A 16,103-nucleotide genomic window follows, 5' to 3' on the forward strand; every position below is an offset into this window, starting at 1 on the left:
TTTACAATAATTAGTAAGAGTGGGAGGCATATCTACATGACTAACTAGATTGATCCTTTGCAGGTCAATGAGTGAGTGAACAGATCACTGCACAATTGATTCAATCCCAGAAGCAAATTGACCATACTTCAAAAAAGCCAAATCTCTCATATCAGGGGAGTTAAGCACAGCACGGGAGTCCTAGGATGCCTGTATAAATGTTCTAACAAATCAATAGCCTTCTGATTTCCTTATTCTAGTGACAGAAGCATGAAAGAAAGAAAACTAAAATAAGTCTCAAGGGAGCATTTTGAGTTCCAGTACTTCTAATAATTAGCTGTATAAAAGTTCGAAGACACAAAGAACATAAACAAGAAAGCAAGAGATAAGAGAAACAAGGCTTCAATCTGACATGCTTATCTTTGGAAGGGCAGCACTCACTAAGTTTGAAGTAATGTTTGAGGTAATGAAGTAATGTCTGAATTAATGCAGTACCTTTAAGTATTCTGGTGTATAGATAGTATAGATAGTTCTTGAGTAGTTATGGATCTAAACCAGAGACTTCTGGGGCCCTGGGTGGCTCAGTCGTTAAGCGTCCGCCTTCAGCTCAGGTCATGATCCCAGGATTCTGGGACAGAGCCCCACATCAGACTACCTGCTCTGCAGGAAGCCTGCTTCTCCCTCTCCCACTCCCCCTGCTTGTGTTCCCTCTCTCGCTGTGTCTCTCTCTGTCAAATAAATAAAATCTTTAAAAACAAACAAACAAACAAACATCGGAGAGTTCTTTCACATTCAAAAAGTTTAGAACACTCTATTGATTCATAAAAGCCTAAGTGATGGCTTTGTGATATGTCAACTTGGTTAGGCTAAAATATATTACCCAGAATTCCCTTCCAGGTATTTTTGGTAGGGTGAGCTACAAAGGAATTCTCTCATGAGATTTTGTGGGCAGCTGAAGGCAGCAGCCATTTTGTAGCTCTCCTAGTACAGGTGCTACTGCAAAGGTTATTTTGTAAATATAATTAAAATCCTCTATTAGTTGATTTTGAGTTAAGCAAAAGGCAGAACATCATGGGTGTTTCAATTAATTGGAAGGTCTTTATAAGAGAATTAATGATCCCTAGAGATGCAGAGAGGAAAGAAAACTGCAGAATCTTTCTGCATTCTGAGACCCTTCCACCCACCTCATTGCTGCTGATTTGGCTCACCTTAATGGTGTGAAGCAGCAGCTAGACCTACAATTTCTCTATCTTCCCCCATAACTTTCTTCCGTTTCTATGACTCTTGGGTCAGGTGTGTGTTCAGCTCTATGATAGAGATTCCCAGCTTCTTCAGGATACCTTGTTAGATCAGAGGCAACAGGAATTGGCATGGGTTTTAGTCCATCCTTGTTAGGGTGCTCACGGGGTTCAGGCTGCACTTAATTATCCCTTCCTACCTGTCATGGACCCTGCATTATAGTACTAGTCACATGGGAAAGTTATGACTGCTTGGCTAGCCCCGACAACTTCCTACAAATATGAATACATATTTTACTTTAGATTTATAAATATATAAGCTTATATTGAATTTGTATAGATAATAAACATAAATATATATTATATGCATACATATATAGGTCATATAAATACAAATTTCTTTTTTTTCTCATTCTCTCTCTCTCTTTTTTTTTTAAATCTCTCTTTCCTGCACATGAAGGCTTATATCCCATAGGGGATCCAACTATGAAAAAAAAGGGTTGCTAAGCAACTGTTATGTAAATACATACGTATGCATGTTCCACTGGTTCTGCTTTGCTCCTTGAACTCTCTAAATGATAAACCATGTGAGACATAGAGATGATTGGAACTCAGGAACCTGGACACTCAAATCACATCCACAAATGACTGTCATTCACTCTTCTGAAAGGCACATTAGAGAAATGTGCATAGAGGAATAAGATGAACACCACATTAGCCCTAAATTAGATTGAGCCCTAAATCCTAGTGAACAACCTAATTGAACTAAGACTCCATAGCAAGAGTTCTCAAACTTGACTACACGTTAAAATAATCTAAGACATTTTTACATAAATATACCCCTGCTTGGGCTCCACCTACATAAATTCTGATTTAGTTGGCTAGTGGGGAGTGGAAGCCGGGATTAGATATTTTTTGTAATGCTCCTTATGCAGCCATAGAATTTTGCGCAGTGGAGAGCTACTGCACAGGTCACATGGAGGATTCATTTTGCCTAAAGGTAGGCTGATGTGACAATTTTTACCTTTTCCTAATTATCCCAGGACCTAATCTCTTATCCTCTACAATTTACCACCATATAGTAAGAACAAGCCAGGCCATGCAGTGGAAGTAAATAATTCAGTATGAGGAAACATAATTTTATTAAGGTATCAAAGGAAAGTTGCTCACCTTGGACATTTTCAGGCTGGGATATTTCCCAAACTAGAACTGCCTTGCCAGTCCAATACTTTGCAAGTTTTCTAAGAGAGAAACTCATTTGAGGTGTAAAAATCTTATTCAGGCTAAAACTTGAATAACTTTAATTCTTACACTATTTTTTTTTGTATTCACTTATACTGCATCTCAATAGAGTATCTTTTCCTGTGACTATTCTTCAACCTTGGTTGAGGAAGGCGAATATTCCATAGACCACTTATTCTATCCCAAATCCGGGCAGGGGTGGGAAATGTCAGAGACTACTTGTCCTAGACATAAATGTTGTGCATCTAAATTCATTCAGTATATGGGAACAGAAAAGGAATAATACTGACATTTACAGACCCCTTCACTGAAGAAGAAAGTGATGATTCCAATTATGGTGACAAACAGGTCTTGGTTAGGGTTTAACTGAGTCAGCGCAAGAAAATGAAGTGTTTTGTCCTCGCTTCCTTTGTCTATCTTCTGTTTTTCATATGACCTTAGTATGGCTAATAATATAGAATGATGAAGAAGTCAGCTTATCCCATTTTCGGTTTTCGTATACTAACAGTCTAAAGAAAGATGTTTTTGTATAAATGACCAAAACTGAATTGGTAAGTTAGACAAGTTTTTGAAAAGATGCAACTAGAATTTCTACAAGCAAGCACAGCCCCAGGTAGCACTGTGAAATGGGTGGGGCTTGTTTTATATATTCCCATTAGTCCCCCTCCCACACCCTCTCCAGTTTACATTAGCCACTCAGTGGTTATCTCCTACTTTTCTAGGCCTACATATTAAAACATCATTCCTGGAGAAAGCAAAGATAATACAAACTAGCCATTTATTACATATTTTAAGCCAGGCACTAAGTTAAGCTATATATAGCATCCACAGGAACCAAACTGATGGAATTTAAAGGATTCAGCTACTTGGGCTACAGACATAAAGGCAAGATAGGCTGTCTGCAATGTTCTCACTTATGCTGGGTTTCTGCTTATTTCAAGGCACTAGACCACAGGAACCAGGCAGGTGACGATGAGACTATTTCACAACTCCAATGTTTAATAGAGTGAACAACAGATATTCTATCAATTAGGGTTTCACTGGTGTTAGGTCTGCGTGAGAAAATCCTTAAGTGATTTATATTTATCACAAGCGTCTAACAACATGGACTTGACAGATTTATAGGACCTCCAAATGAAAGTGCCATAAGCCACTTATTCTATCCCAAATTGATCTCTGTACTTTTATATTTGCTAAACATGTTTTTCTAAGTTCCTTAATTCACTCCCCAGTCTTCCAACTTATAAAGCTTGTAATGATCCTTAACTGTTCCTGCTTCTTCACCCTTACATCTGAAAATTAATTAATCAAATATCTTCCCATAAATCAATGAAAGATTGTTGTTAGTTAACATCCTACCACCAGACTTACTCTAAGCCTTGTCCTATTTATTGTGAAATTTTGGAAAATCTCTAATCAACCCCTCTTCTAGTTCTTTCCTGAAAGCAATCCTACTTGTGTACTAAATTTTAATTTAGTAGCTCTTATATGTCATGTTCTTTCCCTGGCCTTGTGTCTGTTGACGGGAAGGCAAATGTTTAATTCATAGCTCTACCATGAGATGGTGCATTTTATTTGGGAAAGTAACATAAATTCATTGAACATTATTTTTATTACTATTAGTTTTGCAAAAGTGTAGACAATAATAATCTTTTTCATACATTGCATTGTATATGAAACTGTACAGGAATATCAACAAAATGGTAGGCATTCCAGAAGTTGGAGTGGCATCTGAGCATTTCCCTTATGCTTCCAGGACACAAATTTGATCAACCAGTTGTCCAATTAGAAACTCAAATTTTTACCAAATGCATTATAATATTTAAGCTTTGTTACCAAAGTTCCTTACCACATCAACAGTTTCCTTACCATTCAATTAACAAACAGATTTAATGGCATTTTCAAAACTTTGAGATGCATAAAGTGTGACCCAATTAAAAACCATTAATCATAGGCCCATGTCTCAAAGTATGGAAGATCAGGAAACTGTCTTTATGATCAGGCAAGAGCACAATGTCCTCAGAAGTACAGAAGTAGAAACATGTAAGGATTCCAGTTGCAAAGAAATTCAGGTAATAGTCATTTGTATTTGGCACCTAGCCAGGAAGTTATGTGTTCAGGAATGTTCAGTGCATGAACATTTGATTTTCAACAAGGTCATATCCTATCACATTCTTTCTGATAAAAGTTTAGATTGTGTTTCATCTTTTAGAAACTTCTGTAAGGCCAGGCTAACTAATCTTTAAATTCCACCACAGTCCTCTAATCAACCAGGAAGGATACATGCTGCCTAATTTTGATCTCTTTCTGATCTTAACTGGTGTACGGATTCCCTCAACTCTCTTTCACTGTGCTCCAATACTGAAAGAGGTTTCTACCTATCTACCTACCTACCTACCTACATACTTATCTATTGATTAACAGCTTGAACAATAAAACAACTTATTTTGCTACTTTCCCCCCCAAATGTCTATGCATAAGTATTCAAGCCAAATGATTTTCTCAGAAGATACATGTGATACAGAGAGAAATTAACCATTTCTTTTATTTAAGTAGACTATCACCAAACCTTCTCATGGGAGTGAAAGTTGTAGCAGAAAAGAGGAAAAGTTCTAATGGATATGAAAAATCCTTTTCTTCTTGTTCAATATTGCCTGGTAACAAAATCAATATTCTCATGAACCAAAAGCCTTTGGATCAGATAATGAGGATTCTTTTACCAGAAGAAAAAGAAGTATGTATCTTAAACTATAATTATCTCAAATCAAAATCAGTCCTTATTTTAATTTAGTACCTCTTATATGGCATGTTCTTTCCCTGGCCTTGCGTCTGTTGATGGGAAGATTTCTGATCCTATAGAACTTCTTACTCAGTGTCTACCAAAACTACAAGCTCTTATGCTAGGGCAAATATGGTAGGCAGGAAGGTACTCATGGGTGAAGTTACAGAAGAGATAAAAGAGGAAAATAAACAAATTATTGATCGATCTATCTATCAATCTACCTATCATCATCATCATCTATTTATCTATCATCTATCTAATCTTGAGGCTCAACATACAAATGATCATGCTGGATCCAAACAAAAACACTGTGGGATATCTCCTAAAATGTTAGGTTTAGTAAAATATACAAGATACCAAGTAGATCAGTAAATGAGGATTAGAGGTAGGATTCTCTTATTCTGTTGTTATTTCCTGGCTATTTCTAAAAGGGGATAGACAAATCAAATGAAGCTTTTTCCTAGTAGGTAGAAAAATGACAAGTGTTTTTCTATATGAGGTAATATTTTATTATATTATAATAATCACTGCAGGGCATACATTCATTTAATTTTATTCATATAGTTTTGTTTTCTTTTAGCTTATAGTGTCTTGTCATCTAAAGTATTTCTGAGAGGGCACCTGGGTGGCTCAGTGGGTTTAGCCCCTGCCTTTGGCTCAGGTCATGATCTCAGGGTCCTGGGATTGAGCCCCACATCTGGCTCTCTGCTCAGTGGGGAGCCTGCTTCCCCCTCTCTCTCTGCTTACTTGTGATCTCTCTCTGTGTCAAATAAATAAATAAAATCTTAAAAATATAAAATAAAATAAAATATTTCTGAGAGATCTAATTATTAGGCAATAATAATAATAATCTATAACAGGACAAGGGAAAGGAAGAGACCATCCCTGTGGAAATTCAAGTGAAACTTTTTTAGCGGGGCACCTGGGTGGCTTAGCTGGTTAAGCATCTGCCTTTAGCTCAGGTCATGATCTCAGGGTCCTGGGATTGAGCCCTATATCAGGCTTCCTGCTAAACACAAAAACACAAGTTTTGCTTGTGTTCCCTCTCTCATTGTCTCCCTCTGTCAAATAAATAAATAAATAAATAAAATCTTTTAAAAAAACTTTTTTAGCATAGTTTCTTCCATTTTAATGTCCTCCAGGAATCACATCCTCTAATTTGCATATCTGCATATTAATTTACTCTGTCTTTGGTTTCCCAAAGGAGCACAACTTATTTTCATTGTGTCTTCTCTTATTATCTCAATGTTTGTGTTAAGCTCAGTTGGTTATTATTCAACCATTTTAGCAGAATGCATTATTTTCCAGAATGACAATGCTCTTATTGTTGGCTAAAAGTTATTAATTACTGATTGCACAATTACTTTATTATAGAGCCCACAGAAGTGATGAAATAAAATGTTCTGAGTTTGTTTTCTTATTTTTATTTGAAGGGAATTACTATTGGATTTTTCTCACTATCATTTCAATGGATTAATTCTTAACTCAAAATTATGGATTTAAAATACCAATGTCATTTAATACAAAGCAACTACGTACATATCTAACTTAAGAATTTTTTTTTCATTTTATTTATTTTTTCAGCGTAACAGTATTCATTGTTTTTGCACAACACCCAGTGCACCATGCATCTAACTTAAGAATTTTTAAATGGCACTACAAAATGGAATGCTTACAAAGCAGTGCCTGAGACTACAAAATAAAATATGTAATAAACCTGCCAGTCTTGTGAATTGATTATTTTTAATTATAATTAGAACAAATAAAATCAATCTTGGTGTTTTAAAAGGACATTTCCTTTTATGGATCCTAACAACTTAAAGTAGTCTACTTTATGTCTTTCTGGATAAAACAAGCATACTGTTTTCTGAGCAGGCTGCTCACAAGGAATTTGCATTCTAGTTCCTTTTACACCTTCAAATGGAACAAAGGAAAATACAACAAAATAAATTGTCCTCCTTTTTAATATAATGATATACCTATTAAGTAAATATCTATTATATGCTATTCAGGGTGTTACAGATGAGAATACATCATGAGATTTCATATCCTGAGTGTTATTCAGTTCTTGTGACCAGGTCTCAAGAGAGTTCTGTAGGAAAAATAAAGGTATAATATAATATATACATACACACACAAACACTATATAGATAACTAAACAATTAAATTGACCTGGGTAGGAAAAGACAAACTGCTCTCTAAGCACAGACTAAATAATTAAGAATCTTTTGTTTTCCTGGAAGTGTAAAAGTCAGATAGAATCTTTGGAGTTTAGGCTTTGAGACAATCTTGCTCATTTAATCAATCTCAACGTTAGTGTTTAGGTTGGTAAAGAAATTATTTGATTTAGATAATTTCAGTTATCTATCTTTTGAAGCTGTGCAGAATCCTCATTTAAAAGATAAACACCAGGAAAAAGTAGTTGGTAAAGAGGACCTAATTTATCATTGTGTATTACTGAGATGAAAGTTTTTGCTAATATTCAATTTCTGACATTTTATACCTCTTAGTGTCTTTGCCATTCATCAGCTATTCACCAAAGTAAGCATGATTCCATGTCCTATCACAACAAACCTTAAACAGACCTCTACCTCAATCACCTGGAAGACTGAAAGTTCAACTAAGAAAACATTTACCTACCAAGGGGTATAGCCTTATTGAATTCATCATCTCTATAAGTGGTAAGAACTGAAATTATACAAAAAGTTTCTAATTAGAAATGATGTGAAAAATTAAGAAATTAGTTTTACCAAGACATGATGATAAAAGTTATTTTCTTAATGAATTCTCCATGGCAAAAAAAAAAAAAACAAAACAAAACATAAACTATAGGAGTTGTTTCTTAATTCTGAGATGGAGATCAATGAACTCAAGCACAGCATCCCAACGTATTTCCTGACACTGTTAGAAACCAATTCCCAAACTGACACTCTCCTAATTCTGATTCTTTGAGATAACTCTTTTTCTTCCATGGATTTCAATTTCTTCTCTCTTTGGGCATAATTAAATCAGCATCACCTTATAGTAAAATCATTGGGAATAGAACTTTAAAAACACCATAGGTTTCCAACAGGAAACACAGATTTGATACCGACTTTCCCTAAAGTAGCATATTTCTATAAAAGCTAATGTCTTCTATCCAACAGCATAGGGAATATAGTCAAAGGTATTGTGATAGCATTGTATGGTGACAGATGGTAGCTACATTTGTGGTAAGCATAACATAGAGAATTGTCAAATTACTCTGTTGTACATCTCAAACTAATGTAACACTGTGTATCAACTATACTTCAATTTAAAAGATGTTTAAAAAGCTAATGGTTTCTAAAATATACTTTAAAACTTTAGCTTTTTACATGAATTTTAATGTGCTTAAAGCATTCACCATAGCCAATGCTTCAGGATCTTCTTTAAAAGAAGAGTAATTTCAACAGTCAGGTAATTCCTAGACTCACTCTAGTGAAATGAAGTGCCTACATTCTTCCCTCACTTCTGGTAATTCCTATGGATGCTATATCGTGATTGATAATCAACTATTAAAATAAACATGGCAATGTTTACAGGTCCTTGTCTTAGAGTGATTCATGACTAATATTTGCTTTTGACACACGGAGGCAAACACTGGAAAAAAATGGTGGCTCTGCTATGTCAAGTGGCAAGCAAAGATGACACTTGTATAAGGTCACTCAGATTGTGAACAAGACTAAGGGTGATCCTAAACAAGAGAAGACTTCCTTAATTCAATGCCTCACCATATGATACTTTTACAATTACTAAACATGAAATCCAGCCCAGGTTTGGCAATTACTAAGTATGCAATTTTGATCACATCATTTAATCGCTAATTCTCAAATTTTTCATCTGCTGTGAAGATGGACATGTGCATGAAATTACTTAAGAGTATCTGGGCAAGAGTAATTGCTCAAAACATTTTGCTTTTATTTCCATTGTTCAAAGCTACCATTCATATTAATCTGGTTTTACCTAAATTCATATTTCCAGGGTTCATATAGGTTAGGAAGAAGTGTATAACACAGAACCAAACTGCTTTATACTCAAGAAACTGCTTATGATTTTTCCAGATTTTCTAAAATTCTTATAAATGAGGTAAACCCTACTTCCTAGATTATAACAACAGTCATCCCAACTGAAGATGAAAAAAATGCCTTCTTGTATTTCCTCTTGTTTTGGAAGAGATTAAAATTTATATGTATCCAAAGTCACCTACTATAGTTTAAAAAAATATTCTATCAACAATTGCAAACCTTTCTTATCACCTTTGTTGAAAATTAAAAATTTATCAACCTTCCCAAGTCTAATTTAAGTGCCATATTCCCTGTAAAGACTTTGAAGTTGCTAAAGTCAAAGGTTTTTTTTTTCTACCTTAGAACTTTTACAAAATTTGTAGACCTTAAAATTAATTTTAGTGTCTCAGTCAATGTATATTCATATATTCCTACCAAAATCTGATCTCTGGTGTTAGAAAATGAGACACAATAATTGATACTAAATGCACAACAAAAATCTTTTAATTAGATTTTTTATATCAACCTAGGACATAAACTACTGTATTATACTGCACCATGGTGTCCATAAAAATGGCATGTGATTTACTATTGAATTGCTATTGAAATCCATTGAATCATTACTGAAAACTTAAGTGCCATTAAAAAAAAACAAACAAAAACAAAACAAAACACAAGTGCTAGATCCTAAAAAATGAAACAGAAGGAAAAGAAGAAAACAAATAATTTTTTGTTAAAACTATCATTAAACTGATTAATTAACACTGGCTGCCAAGCCTACTTTATTGCCAAAGTCTTAGTCTTTGGGTTGGCTCACTCCTGGAGAGAACAATACTCAGTCCAGTATCCTCTGACATGGTTCAGGGGAGTAGTAGTGTGTATGCTTCTTACCTGCTTTTATAGAAACCTTATAACAGTATCACAGCAGGGTTATAGAAGAGTCACCTTCCTTTACTATCAGCAGTCTACAGAGCCAAGAAATAACAATAATGTTATTTGGTATTATACTAAGAAAACAGTTGCATTTAAGGGCTAAATTTCCTTTCTCTTTAAGGAATATGTTGGTGTACAATTTGTAAAAATCTGTATTTAGAACATTCAAACCAATTAAAAAGTAAATTTTCTTTTCTTTTGTATTGCATGTTAATTATCAATTTTAAATCCTTAAATATTATTTCACACAAATTGCCAACTCAAGTCATCAACGCTAAAAATAAGCTTCTTAAAATGATACTAAATTCTGTATTATCTACTTGAGGGCTAAGGTACCTAACGGCAGCAGTATAAGTGACATCATGTGTCATTCAAACATTATGCATGCTACTAATTCTGAATTCCATTGTAATGCATCAAAGTGGCCAAGTTTAGTCACAAATAATTTTGTTTATGATGTTTAATGATTTACTTTGCTTCTCTTGATAATTTGTAGTAAAACTGGGATTTGGACTACATGAACTCTGAGGTGGGTTTGACTTGATAACACTATAAGGATTAATATTTTTTTTTTTTTTTTTTTTTTTTTTTTAAGATTTTATTTATTTATTTGACAGAGAGAGAGATCACAAGTAGGCAGAGAGGCAGGCAGAGAGAGAGGAGGAAGCAGTCTCCCCGCAGAGCAGAGAGCCCGATGCGGGGCTCGATCCCAGGACCCTGAGATCACGACCCGAGCCGAAGGCAGCGGCCCAATCCACTGAGCCACCCAGGCGTGTCATTCAAACATTATGCATGCTACTAATTCTGAATTCCATTGTAATGCATCAAAGTGGCCAAGTTTAGTCACAAATAATTTTGTTTATGATGTTTAATGATTTACTTTGCTTCTCTTGATAATTTGTAGTAAAACTGGGATTTGGACTACATGAACTCTGAGGTGGGTTTGACTTGATAACACTATAAGGATTAATATTTTTGTTTTTGATCAAACAATAGCTACTTCAACAGACACAATTAACTCCTTCAAATTTTTTTTTTCAAAGATTTTATGTTTATTTACTTGACAGAGAGAGATCACAAGTAGACAGAGAGGCAGGCAGAGAGAGAGAGGGAAGCAGGCTCCCCGCTGAGCAGAGAGCCCGATGCGGGACTCGATCCCAGGACCCTGAGATCATGACCTGAGCCGAAGGCAGCGGCTTAACCCACTGAGCCACCCAGGCGCCCCAACTCCTTCAAATTTTTAAAAATATTACTACATAGAAGAAACTGCATCTATGCAAATTATGTGATTTATAATCACAAGCATAAAAACTTGCCAAATTATTCTTTCTCCCTAAATTTCTACATGCAATATTTTCAAATAAATAGGAGAACCTCCGCAAAGCATGCTGAAATGGTAGGAAACAAAGTTCCATGAGGGTTGGGGCCATCTCAAGTTTGCTTTTCCTTATGTTATACACATAGTATAATGTCTTTTTCCTATTAGGTATTCACTTAACATGTTTTGAACAAAGAATTGAAGTGACGTATATATGTTTCTAACAACTTGCCTATGCCAGTCTTCGGAAATGAACTTTTCTAGCCATCAAAAGTGGGATACACTGCTTGATCATGGCATCGATCAAAGAGACAAACAGGAGGGGGGATCCTTTCTGAAAATTCTGTGTACTATCTTGTAAATACTCCTTATTTTGAAAACAGAATATGTAAAAGAAAATTTGTGGAGGGGATATGGCATAAAAGTTCCATGTTTACTTTTTCTTTTGAGAGAGAGAGCATGCAAGAGAGAGCAAGCAGGGGTGGGGGAAGGAGGCAGAAGGAGAGGAAGAGAGAGAACAGGGCTGGTCCACGTCAGCCCAGTATGGAGCCCGACCTGGGACTTGGTCTCACATCCCTGAGATCATGGCCTGAGCTGAAATCAAGAACCCAAGAGTCAGAGGCCTAACCGACTGAGCCACCCAGGTGCCTCTACGTTTATTATTTTGTAAAGAATAAATTATCTTATATCTTTTGTAGAAAAACCTGCAAATTAAAAGAACTGCTTTATGAGTGTGGGAGTTATGATTAATCAAAGGTCAGGCTAACTGATGGTTTAGTTAAAAATCGTTTTCCTTGTGAGCAAATCTATATAAAATGTTAAGTCTATTTTCTTGTTTTAGAAAGGAAATTATTAAAGTAAAAAATATGCAATCTCCCATTCTTACTACATACACGAATTTAAAGAACTGATTTTCTTATACTGAAAAATTCTGGTAACAGTACCTGTCTGACTTGTCAAGGTAACTGTCTCCATCAAAAGAAATAATCTACCCAACTGGGCTCCACACAATGAAAAGCAGGAAACATGGAAAACCCATCATTCTAATTGATGGTAGGCTGAGAAAAGAAAGAGAAGGCTGTGATACTGAATGTGATGTGGGCATTACTCAAGTCAGTTATAAGGGGTTGTTTTCTTGAATAAAACACCAATATATTTAGATTATTTTCTTGTTTTATCCCTCTTCCTAAAATTAAATGCTGATTAAGTGTTCCTTCTAATTGGTATCAATTTGCAGTAGGTGTCATTGCATTTTAAAATTATCTGCATCTTAAAGAAGCAATAGGCTAAGAACTATAATATTACTTTCTATATTCTCTGTAATCATTGTTACTAAACAAATATTTGATGAAGTCTTAATGTGTCATGAGGTTATACTTAAAGCAACCATAGCTCATATATCCTTTATAGTTTAGAGTGTGTTTATAAAAGTAAGTTTCTCTGAAATTCTTAAGTGATAATTCATGGTATTATGTATTAAAGAAATACATCAGGGGTACTAAAACTAATGTGAAAGGCAATGATGATAATATTAGAAAGTTCAATATGCTTAGAAGAAGTAGGAGTGGATGGGCACTTGAGAGACAGGTAAAGTTTAAATGGAAATGGGAGAGATTTAGGGTCTTAGTAATGTATAGAACAGCTTGAAACTCATCTGGAGTGGGTTCCTCCATGCTGCTCTCTATTACTAAACGTGTAGGTTTCCTATGTAGTTACAGTTTATAGGTCCCTGAAACCTCTCTTTTGTTTCTTACCATTCAAAATCCCCAATGATCCTCTCTACTACACTCATTTCCTAACAATCCTATATACTAATTCCCTATGTGAGATAAAACTAAGAAAAAATACTATATCAATTTTATTACATATTTAACAAAGGAAAAATATTGATCTGGTAATGCTTCCTTAAAGGATTGAAATTGTCTGTTTAATGTAACAAGATTCCAAACATATCTTCAAATATAAGCAAACTTGTATTAATCAAACTTAGAAATAATTATGTACTTTAAGGCTAGTCTCTCTACCCAGAATGATCTTTACTGTTACTCTTAAGGCAATCATATTCATTGTTTAAGGCCCATCTCAAATAAACTCATCTGTGAGGCTGTTTATAGCTTCTCATTAATCTTCTTATATTTTCACTTAAAAAGTGCATTGTTGGGGTGCCTGGGTGGCTCAGTGGGTCAAGCCTCTGCCTTCGGCTCAGGTCATGATCTCAGGGTCATGGGATCAAGCCCCACATCGGATTCTCTGCTTCCACTTCTCTCTCTCTGCCTGCCACTCTGCCTACTTGTGATTCCTGTCAAGTAAAGAAATAAAATCTTTAAAAAAAAAAAAAAAGTGCATTGTAGGGACGCCTTGGTGGCTCAGTCGGTTAAGCCGCTGCCTTCGGCTCAGGTCATGATACCAGGGTCCTGGAATTGAGTCCTGCATGGGGCTCCTTGCTCAGCATGGAGCCTGCTTCTTCCCCTGACTGCTCTGGTTGCTCCTCCCCCTGCTTGTGCGCACGCATGTGCACTCTCTCTCTGACAAATAAATAAATAAAATCTTTTTTATATATATATTTTTTGTAAAGAGCATTCTAGCGGCACCTGGGTGGCTCAGTGGGTTGAGCCTCTGCCTTTGGTTCAGGTCATGATCTCGGGGTCCTGGAATTGAGCCCAGCTTCGGGCTCTCTGCTCAGCAGGGAGCCTGCTTCCTCCTCTCTCTCTGCCTGCCTCTCTGCCTACTTGTGATCTCTCACTCTGTCAAATAAATAAATAAAATCTTTTTTTAAAGTACATTTTATATAGTTAGTTCTATATAAAGCTTATTGTACATTTTCTCCAACCAGGCAAGTGGAGTCCTCAAAAGGTTGAGTGTAAGTCAAGATACTATGTTAAGGGCAGCCCCTTCACTTTAGGAGGAAAGAAGTGGAGTGAAGGGATAACACCCAAGAAAATACTCATGTAAAAGCTGGTGGGCTGCCTCTAACTAATCTCCTTTGGTTATTAGGAAATACTAAATAATTTTCTAAATATTAGTAGAACATATGTTTGCAGGTCATTGAAGATCATAAATCTCCTCCTCTTTTTCAAAGCCATCATGGATAAACAATAAGGTAAATAATTCTTAGACCAAACCCTAGCAAATAAGTGAGTGGACATTAAAAAGTGTGTTACCTGTTGCTGTCAACAAGGAATACATCATTAGACATTGAAATAGCAAACGGTTTGAAGGGCCCATTCCAAGGAAAATGCAATAATATTCTGACGGTGGAAGCAGCAAGTTTTGTACGTGGGTCAAAGAAAAGCATCCTCTGAGAGTGGACTCAGTGTGGAGCCAGTGTGAGTGTCCAATGGTAGGAAGTCATTGTGCTTGCAAGACTTCCATGCCTAGTTCATGAAAAGTGGTGGAGTCCTTACTATGCTTCTAACCAAACCCTCTCCTTGAGCATTGACCATTTTATACACACACAAAAACATAACTGAAATGTTATTTGTTAATTAATAAAAATTCTATTACCTGTTAGGGTCCATGATCAAAGGAACAAGACCAACACAAAGCAAAAGTCAAGCAAAGCTTTATTTCGCGCCAAGCATCGGAAATCAAACCAACCAGTCGGGGCCGTCTCTTACAAAGACGACCAGGACACTGACCCCGACTACTTCCCTTACCTGACAATTCTCCTTACCAGACGATTCCCCCTACCCGATGATTGCCGCTACCCGATGACTCCCACTACCCTATGGCTCCCCTACCTGATGACGACACTCCTGGTGGCACTGGTCCCCGACGAGGCCGCTTCCCGATGATGACACTCTGGCAGCGCTGCTCCCAGGCGAGGCCACTCCCTGGCTGGTGAGGCCACTCCCGGGCTGGCGAGGCTGCTCCTGATGACGACGCTCCTGGCAGCGCTGCTCCCCTATGAACCAACGACACTGCTCCCGACGAACCCGATGCTCCCGATGAACCCGACGCTGCTGCTCCCGACACTCCTGCTCCTGACGCTCCCGGCGACCCCGACGCTATCACTCCTACACTACCTCACAGACTGACCTTTATAGGGGTGGCCGAGCCCGGCCCACACACAGGTGGCCAATAGGACTGGAGCACACAAGGATAGCTGCACAGTCACGCTCGGTCAACAACACAGGTGGCCAATAGAATTCTAATTTACCAAAGTAAATATGTGGGTGCCCCACTGATTGGACGTCTCCATCCGGATGGCCCGCCCCTACATCCAGGGCCTCCAAGCAAGTTCTTCCGGGAGGGGCAGGGTCAATCCAAGCCCACAAAAAAACGTCTCCCTCCGGCCAACCAGGCTTCTACATTCCCCCCTTTTCTTTGGAATTTAGTCAAATCCTTGACTTTTCAGCCAGTTCTATGTTCTCCTGTTGTAATGGGTTATATTGAGCATATAAGACTGACATTTTTATCGCTCTCACACAAACAGGTAACAATAGGAACAACAATGAACTCATAGTCTTTTGAGTCTTAGCTTTAGTGCATGGTCAGCAGAGTCCATTGGCTGCGGCTTCTATCTCTGGGGGGCATCCTTGTTCTCGGCTCTTTTGATGTGACATGCGGGAATCCAGGCCCTGATG

Source organism: Meles meles, chromosome 15, assembly GCF_922984935.1.
Source record: "Meles meles chromosome 15, mMelMel3.1 paternal haplotype, whole genome shotgun sequence".
Classification (NCBI taxonomy): domain Eukaryota; kingdom Metazoa; phylum Chordata; class Mammalia; order Carnivora; family Mustelidae; genus Meles; species Meles meles.